Genomic DNA, 9,918 nt, shown 5'->3' on the forward strand with positions numbered 1-9,918 from the left:
TTTGTTGTGGGATATGACTGCATGAATATTGCTGCTTTATGCCATGCTCCTGCAGGAACCTTGCAAACTTATTTGAGAGGTACTCTCCCCCTCCATCTGACCTTAGGCATTTTATTTACAGGCCTGTTTCTTTTTCAACCATAGCTTTAAGAGTTTTGAAATGCCCAAAAACTTCACTTTTCTTTTTCATAAAATACATCCAAACTTTTCTGCTATAGTCATCAATAAAGGTGACAAAATAATGACAGCCTCCAAGAGATGCAGCTTTAGTAGTCCACACATCAGAGTGGATTAATTCCAATGGCTTCTTACTCTCTTGAACATGTCTAGGAAATGGTTTCCTTGCCTGTTTTCCAAATTGATAGGCTTCACATACCTTATGCATTTCTGCAACCTTGAATTTAGGCAATCCTGCAATAATATTTTGGGCTTGCATTGATTTAAGTCTCTGTACATTAACATGACCAATGCATTTATGCCAGATATCAATATCTGCAACTACACCAGTCCCATGTGCAAACATTGTTGCACTCAATTCAGGCATGTCTACATCCAACGTAAACATTCTGCCCTTCTTTTTTCCTTTTGTTATCAAGCGACCTTTATTTTTCATATCCTCAACAAAGCATCCATGAGAATTAAGTCTGACCTGCAAGTCCTGCTCAACCATTTGACCAACAGAAACCAGGTTCTTGGTGATATTCGGGATATGAAATACATCCGACAGGTATTTCTTTTTCCCATCCTGCATAGACAAAGGAATTTTTCCAATTTGCACAATAGGATGTGCAGTATCATCACCAGTCTCCACGAATCCTAGTTTTTCCATTTTCTTTGCATCCTGCATCCATTTTGCATGACTTGTCATGTGGTTTGATGCACCTGAGTCAACATACCACACATCGTTGCTTTCTTCTGCACTTGTCACAGAATTGGTCATGTGCTACACCATAAACAAATGCTCATTTCTGTCATCACCCTGTCTACTAGACGATGCATAATTCCCTTGTTGCAATTTTTCATTCATGATGTCATTCTGCTTTTTATAGCAGTCTTTAGCCATATGACCCATTTTACCATAGTAGTAGCATTCAACATTGTTGTTTGCATTTTGGCCTCTTTGCCATCCACCACGACCTCTTTGGCTCCCCCTGCCTCTAGAGTTACCATGTTCTCCTCCATAGGACTAGTTTTCTTGAGTTTGCTGCATATTCTGGTTTCTACCACGGCCTCCAAATCGGCCTCCTCTACCTCTGTCTCTATCTCTTCCAGCATTTGAGTAGAAGACAGCTTCTTTTGAAGTTCCTCCTGAAGAAGATGCACCACCATTTCTCTGCTCCTCAGAAATTAGAAGAGAAATCAACTCCTCAAAATCAAGAAATCTTTCACGGACGGAAATCGATGTTCGGAACTGTGCATAATCCTTTCCTAGACCATTCAAGGTCACATAAACTAAATCATCATCTTCCACTGGTGGCCCAATGGAAGCAAGTGCATGTGCAATCTTCTTCATCTTCACGTGGTAGTCATTGATGCTCATACTTTCTCTTTGCACATTGTGCAACTCTTGCTTGAGCTGCATTTTCCTGGCTTGCATATTTGTGCTATACATTTTTGACAAACTATCCCATGATTGCTTTGGCATACTTGCATCTTGAATATGCACAATCATAGAGTTTGAAATACTAATAGACAGCTAGTACATAAATTTTCTGGCTCTCTCATACCATCCTTTAAATGCCTGCATTTGTTGTTGATTGGGAACATCAGGAAGAACTGGTTCTTCTTCGTTTTCTGCAACGAATTCCCAATATCCTTTTCCCATAAGGAAATTTGTCATTCTAAACTTCCATGCTTGGAAGTTGTTCTTGTCAAGCTTTTCAGTGACAATCTGTGAAAGAGAATCAGACGCCATTACAGAACACCGCAAAAAATTCTGTCACTGCAAAAAACACAGCTTCAGCCTCACAAGGGCAAATCTGCAAAACTGACAAAAGTGGTATTTGACCATACAGTCACTTCCTAGTGACGATTTTGTATAAACAGGCAACAAGGATGATTCTGTAACTCCCAATGTCTCTGTGCACAGGCATACGATGCAATTTCTATGGTAACTTTTCACCGACCTGTAGAACAGTGGTCGCACAGCAAAAAACAGGGCCTTTTCCTGAGTGCGTGCGAAAAACTTCCGCCTCAAAAATAGGCCCCGAAATGGCCTTAAATCAAAAAAACAGGGCAACCAAGGGCTAAAGCCATGATCCGCAGCATATACTGCCCTCTTGCTACACCGCCAAGGGCATCTCAATCTGATACAATACACTCTTGCACTTTCTAGCTGTGCTACCTGCAGAGACTTGCTCCCAAACATGAAAAATGAAAGCAACACTAGTCCTCTTACCAGAACGCCGCGAACTTGGTTTGCTTTCTTGAGCTCCTTACCACAAACCAGGCTCTGATACCATGTCAAGATTGTGGAAGAGAAGGAAGGAGTCTCACTTGTAGCTTTCTCACTTACACAATGGGGGAATACACACAAAGGTGGAAGCTGAAAACAGTTTTTCCTCTTCTTAGTTGTGTAAGCCAAAAGAACTCAAGTACAGAGAAATAGAATAACCCTATATATGGCTCTCAAATCAAAATCAACTAAATAAGGTGGCATACTAACTGAGCCACAAACTAGAGTAGATAAGGATAGCTGTCATCTAGCTATTATTCATGGGTGGTGTACCAACCGCATCTGCAGCTAACAAGTTGGTGACATAAATGCAAAACGGTCACCCTAGCATATCATGAGTGGAGCTCGATATCTCAACATTGGGCGCCTACGCTTCCCATGACTTTCTTCTTGGGAGCCATTCCCCTTGCACAGATTGGGCAGTGTGGACCTTGACGGGTTTCGGGTTGACAGGTTTGGTTGGGCAAGACCGTCGGGTGGGCCCTTCGCTGAGAGGGTGGTTTGGGTGTGGTTCCTTGCAGCTGCCCACCAAATCCCACTCCCTCTCCTTCTTTCCCTCTCCCTCTCTCTTCCCCTTCTTTTCTGCTATTTCTTTCTCTCTTCTTCTTCTTCTCTCTTATTCTCCTACTCTCTCTCTCTCTCCTTCTCTTCCTCTCCTCTTGCTACCTCTTCTTCTCCTTCTTCTTCCACTACTTCTCTCTCTTCTTTTTATCCCTTCCTCTTCTTCTTCTCGTCTCTCTCCCTCTTCCTTATTCTCCTTCTTCTCTTTTCTTCTCCTTCTCTTCTTCTCTCCCTCTTCCCTCTCTTTCCCCTTCTTCCTTCTTCTCTTCTCCTTCTTCCCTTCTTCTTCTCTTCTTCTCTCCCTCTCCTCTCTCTCCCCTCTTCTTCCTTCTTCTCTCTCTTCTCTCTCTCCTTATCTTCTCTTTTCCTCTATCTCTTCTTCTTCTCCCTCTCTCTTCACCTTCTTTTCTTCTCCTCTCCTCTATCTCTTCTTCTTCTCTTCCTTATCTCCCTTCTTCCTATTCTCTCTCTTCTCTCTCTCTTTCTTTCCTTCTTCCCCCTTCTTCTCCTTCTCTTCTTCTCCTCTCCTCTATCTCTTCTTCTTCTCCCTCTTTCTTCTTCTTCTTTTCTTCCTAGCTTTCTCTTTTTCTCACTGGGCACACAGGAGGGGGGGGTCACACCAACGAGGGGGGAAAATTTCTCCATATGATGGAGGAAGGTGGACTTTTAAGGGGGGGTGCAGCTGAACACGGCCACCTGGGCGGCATGCCCCTCCCCTTTCTCCACATCACTCCCTCTCCCTCTCTCCCCAACGTACTGTTGGGTGGGGGAGGAAAAGGGAAAAAAATTTTTAAAAATTTAGAAAAAAAGGGGGGGGGAATGTTACATCCTCTCCCCCTTAGAGGAATTGAGATGTCCTCATCTCGAGAGAAACTGGGGAAGACAACACATTTGGGGCTTATAGCTTGTCGGTTAGGGCCCATCACACTTTCACTGTGCAACCTTGATTACTTAAATTCTCATAACAACTTGCCATAACTCATAGGGTTCAATAGGATTCATTCCAAGTATAGGACTTATTATCTCAAGAGGATCTTCCTAGGTCATCTAGTCATCCTCAAAGGTTACAACAGGCTCCAAGCCTTCATCATCATGTGGTTCATAATATGAGCCAAAGGTATAGTTTAGGCGGCTTTGTTTGACCACACATTCCTGATTCTCAGGGTCCAACTCAAGACAATCTGTTTGGATGTGTCCTAGTTCATTGCACTGGAAACATTGGCGGTTGGGGCATCCCTTACGTATGTGTCCTATCTCTCCGTACTTGTGGCACCCCTTGTCTTGATCCAGTATCACATGTCCACATGTCGACTTGTAGGACACGTCTTAGCAGCCCATCAGGAAGAGAGTCCAGAAAGTGCTACCCGGCACTCCCATGGAATATCACAGGGTTTGCAATCTAGGTCTTTCTGAGTCTGTCATGAAGAGGAAGCATTTCGGCCGTTCCCACTTAGGATCGACCTGAATCAGGGTTTCCCTAATGGTCAAGTTCCTCGGCGGTAACTAAAGTGGAACCCCAGATAAACTATTTTATGCAGAAACATCAGGGTCAAAGCAGATTTATACTCCACTTGCTTTAAGGAGAATGGGAAATGAGAGGGATGCGAAGCTTGACCTCTTTGCCCATAAGGCATAGTCCCATTCCGTTCCCCTAAAACAGTATTAATTGAGATTCTAGCTTTCTAGATTCTAGGTCATTGTTACCTTGATGTCAATTCCTTTGAGAAAAGTTCTCGACCAACTGGGACCACCCTTCCATAGGACGGACCCATGGTCACATCCACTGCACTTTCCTCAGGGTTACTTAAGTTATCTAATTACCTACCACATTTAGTTTGACACGCAAAAGTAGCTTCCTTAATTAGCCGATTAATCACTGGTTCCTTCACGTAACTTAAGAACTAACATAGAAAAACAATGTCAAGCAAGCTCCTTTTCAACAATTGATCTTATTTATCAGTCTTTGGAATACATCATATAATCCAGCCCGAAGGCTATTCCATAATCCACCCGAAGGCAATTCCATAATCTGCCCGAAGGCAATTCTAGCAATCCTCAGGGATCACCATTCCAAGTTTCTTCCCGTAAACTAGTATGCGGGTCTCGAGATCCCATCTCGAGTCATGTCAGCCTCTTGTGCAGGGCCCGGAGACAAGGGATTTATGGCTAGAGCCCCCCTGGCACCCGAGCGTCCTCCTGCTCCAAGTAGCACCCACGAAGAGACCTCTCACGGTGGGTTCCGTCCACATACCTTGCACGGCTAACAACCCTCTTGGATAGGGTCATCCTTCTTAGCTCGATATCATCTTCTAAGTTATGCATTATACGTTCAAGATGATTGCAACTTGACCATGGAAGTGCAAACAATTTCAAATGCACGACATGTAGCTAATTCTTGCAAATCGGCCAAGAAAATAAATTTCCCAATGTTTTTTAACTTGAATACGTGAATTAAAGACATGCTTAAATGCATTCTTTTCATGCGAGACCATTAACGAAACCTGGGCATTAGGACTCGGAGTGTTGTCCACACGTGAACTCGGATTGGAAGCTCCCGTGTATGCGCCTTGCATCTTTTGCTTAGGAGCTATCGATGATGTAGATCCTTGACTCCGCAAACTTGTCCTTGCCTTTATCCGATTTCTGAACTCCCTCCACACTTTGGCAAATCAGCCCCAAAAACTGCCTACTCCCCCTCATACAGAAATTGCCTTGGCAAGATGTGGTTTAAAAAAAACCGGGGAAGGCCGTGTAAACAAGCTTATGGAAGCCTTATTTAGAAGCTTCTATTTAAAAGCTTCTAAGCTTCTAAAGCACCAGAGAATGACGTGGGGAGTGGAAATGATTGGGAGGGTGAAGGTGATGATGATGGAGATGAAGATGATAATAATGATAATTATGATGATGATGGTGGTGAGGACGGAGGTGGCAGCGTGGTGTAGCAGCGGCAGCAGGCGGCGTTGATGGCGGCGGCCTGGTTCCATAGCCGGGGCGCCACGGCGTCTTTTCCTCACTTCCCTGTAGCGACACGACTCCACACGATTCCTTTCTCTCCCTCCCTTCTAGCTTGGGGACAGGTCATATAGAATGAAGGGGGGAAGCGATAGCCACACACGTGGCTATTGCATGCTTCCCTCCCTCATGCTTCCCCACAAGCCCTCTCACACTCCCTCTCCCCGCCATGCATCGGCTGAGGGGGAGGAAGTTCTTTAAAAAATTTGCCACAATTTTAACCATTATCCCCTTTTTTCCCCATGGAGGGTGTTCGTGCATGGGCTTGCGGTCTTCAAGCCACAGCCCTTGTGCAGCATGCGGCTAGAGTTTGTTGATGCGCATGGAGGGAGCACTTTGCCACCAACATTTAACATTGCGGGAGACTACTTTGGGTTGCATTTTTGCGCAGGGAGTGCGGGGTCTAGGGTCACTGAATATTTTATTACGAAAATATTACATTCTCTCCCCCTTAGAGGAATCAAGATGTCCTCATCTTAAGAATAACTGGGGGTGTTGTTGGTTGAGAGTACTTTCTTCCATCCAAGTGGCATCCTCTTCGGGAAAATCTTTCCACCGGACGAGGTATTCTCTGAAGGTTCTGGATCTCAAATGCCTCTCCCTAACATCTAAGATCCTGTCAGGCCATAGCTCAAGGACTCCTTGGCTAGGCATTACAACTTGTTGATCATCAAGTACATGATTAGGGTTAGGTACATACTTTTTCAATAGGCTGATATGGAATACATTATGAAATTTTAGGTTTTCAGGGAGTTGCAGTCTATAAACATTAGGCCCTAGGCACTTGAGAATCTTGTAGGGCTTGCAATACCTTGGACTTAGCTTTTTGCATTCACCCAAGGATATGGAACTCTTCTTTGGACATACACGAATGAAGGCCATGTCACCTTCAACGAAGGATCTATCTTGATGTTTCAGATCCGCGTAAGCCTTCTGTCTGTCTTTGGCGGCTTGGATGTCCTATCTTATTGACTTGATTTGGTCATCCATGTTTTCCAGCATCTGCTTTGAGACTTCAACCCTTAAGGTTGGATCTGAAAAGCTTAAAGGACTTTGACAATCGTGCCCATACAATGCTTGAAAAGGGGCCATCTGAATACTTTGTTGGTAAGAATAATTGTAGGCAAACTCAACCAATGGCAAATATTGAATCCACTTTTTGGGTTCGTGACAAGAGTGTGCCCTTAGCATATCCTCAATGACTTGGTTGACTCGCTCCATTTGACCATCACTTTGGGGATAGTAAGTTGTTCTAAAATAGAGTTGAGTCCCAATGGCCTCGAAGATAACTCTCCAAAAGTGTGCTGTGAAGAGAGAATCATGATCACTAATGATTTTTTTGGGTAACCCATGTAGTTTGAATATTTTCTTGATGAATAACATCGCGATGTCTGAGGCTTTATAGTTTGTCTTAACAAGGATAAGATTTGCAACCTTGGTAAGCATATCTACCACAAGCATAATGGAGTTGTATCCTCCCTGAACTTGGGGCAAGCCAACAACAAAGTCCATACTAATGAATTCCCATTTCATTTGGGGAATGTCAAGTGGTTGCAATGGAGCCCCGAGAGGAACACCAAGGAAAAGGGAATCCTCTTGCAAGAAAATCTATCTTGTAACATCAACAAGCTTGTTTATTATGTTTCATATGATCACAATGAAGAAAAGAACACCAGGCACAACAAATCTTCATACAGCATCATGTAGATCTCCCACGGATTTGATAGAATCAACCATATTCTTTAATATCTTCATAAAATCCATCAATAGAACAAAGAAAGCAAAGGAATACACTATCTTTGAATGGAAATACATCACATAGTATTCATCTTCAATATCTTCATAGTCTTCTCTCTCAATCTCTCATATACAATCACTTTGTTTCAGTAGAATTGGCTATCTCTGACTCTCTCTCTCTCTCTCTATCAATAATACATCATATCCTCACTACAATCTCTCAAAAATCACTCTCAATAATCCTTAGGTCGTGGATACCCCTCCCAAGAGGTATGTCTGATATGAAGAGTCACCAGAGCCACTACTGTGTCTTTTCATAGCTCACTACTGTCACTTCACTCTAGTCTTCACTTGAGTCTTCAGCAGCTACTTCTTCCACTTCTTTCAACTCTTTTGCACTTGTATTCACCTCTTTCCAAGGCTAGAAAACTTTCCCAAGCTACACTCTCATCCATCAGAACACATACAGAAGCATACAGAACAGTCACAGAACAGTACCAGAACAGCTACAGTACAGAACAGAACAGAACAGAGACAGAGGCTCTACAGAAGACCTACAGAAGGTCATCAAAACCACATAACTCATTCTCAAACCATTCCAAACTCTCATAAACCATTCAATAAGCTTTCACAAGATCTCAATCTTCATCAATCAATACTCCATCCCTCCTTACAGAAGACAATCAGAACAAAACAGACCAAAACAGAACAAAACAGAAGGTATACAAAACCAATCAGAACCTATCAGAACATCACAGAACCACTAATAAACATCATGAACTTCCAAAACACAATCAATATCATCCAAAAAACTCTCAAGCCACTTCCAAACCAATCAAGCATCTCATAAAATCAACCATTCAGCTCTCAAAAACAACAAAAATCAGCCAAAAAACAAGTCATTTCAACACTCAACATATCCCCACACTTAATAAGGAAGCGTCCTCGCGACCCAGGAAAACGGGAATACAAGTGCATTTAAAATCACAACGTTAATCTTCAATGATCTTCTCAAAAAGAATCCATCCACCACGACCCCAACTTATAACCTGTTTCTGATCTAAAAATACAAAGAAAGGAAAACCCGTTTTACAGTAACACTTCTTATCAAACTAAGAAAAAATCACAACAAATTTGTAAAGGATATAAGAGTTTTCTTCTTCTTCATCTGCATCAGCTTCAACTCTGCAACCACGACGCTATCACCACAATTCTCCAAAATGTAGCTCGCACACGAAATCCAATAGGAAACCACCACGTTCGTTTTACATAAATGAACTCACAACACAAACACTACACACAACACAACCATCTGAATGACTCCTCCAAAAAGAGAGATTTTCATTAAAAAGCTTCCACCATACATTGGAAAGGTATCAATGAAGATGATCCCTCTTGAAAGATTGATGTTGTCGGAAACGATCGATAGACAAGGATTCATCTACAAAGGTTTTGGGAGGATTTTGAAAAAACTGAAGACAGCACATCCTTTCCAACAGGACCATGTATCTGCTAGGCAAACAAAGGGCATGAAAATACAATATATCCAGCTGCTGGGAATCAATGCTCACATTGACATTCATGCACAACTTTGGAATAGGCTTGGAATCATTATGAGAGTGCCTATGCATATACGCCAGGTACCAAGCAAATTGAGCAGTTAATCTCACTGAAGGATCTGCAGACTGTGAATACTGCTGAGCAAAATGAACATAGTTCTGATAAGCTTGACTGGAAGCTGTCCATTCTCTTGGAATTACTGGCCAATTGATCTGAGGTCCTGTAAGGGAATCATCCGAACTCCATCCTCTTCTTCTGGAAATCTGATTATCAAACCCATCACAGTCACTAACCAACTGAGGTGGTTGAGATATAGAAGTGTTAGGAGAGGGTAGTGGAATAAGGAAGAGTGGATGAAGTGAGGGATAGGCAAAATCATAAAAGGAAGAAAAGGTTAAAGAAGGAGTGGCAGAAATTTGGAGGGAATCACTAAGGAAGGGTGTTAACTGATAAATAGGAAATGTAGAGGGTACATGAATGGATGGAGAAGGACATGGTGGAGAAGGGGAAAATACCCTATCCCCAATAAAGGAACAGTATGTAAAAATGGGAATTTGAGGGAAAGATGAAGGTTGGAAAAGAAGGGGTAAAAT

This window comes from Lygodium microphyllum, chromosome 1 (assembly GCF_053477565.2).
Source record: "Lygodium microphyllum isolate KBCC chromosome 1, Lygodium_microphyllum_v1.1.10, whole genome shotgun sequence".
NCBI lineage: Eukaryota > Viridiplantae > Streptophyta > Polypodiopsida > Schizaeales > Lygodiaceae > Lygodium > Lygodium microphyllum.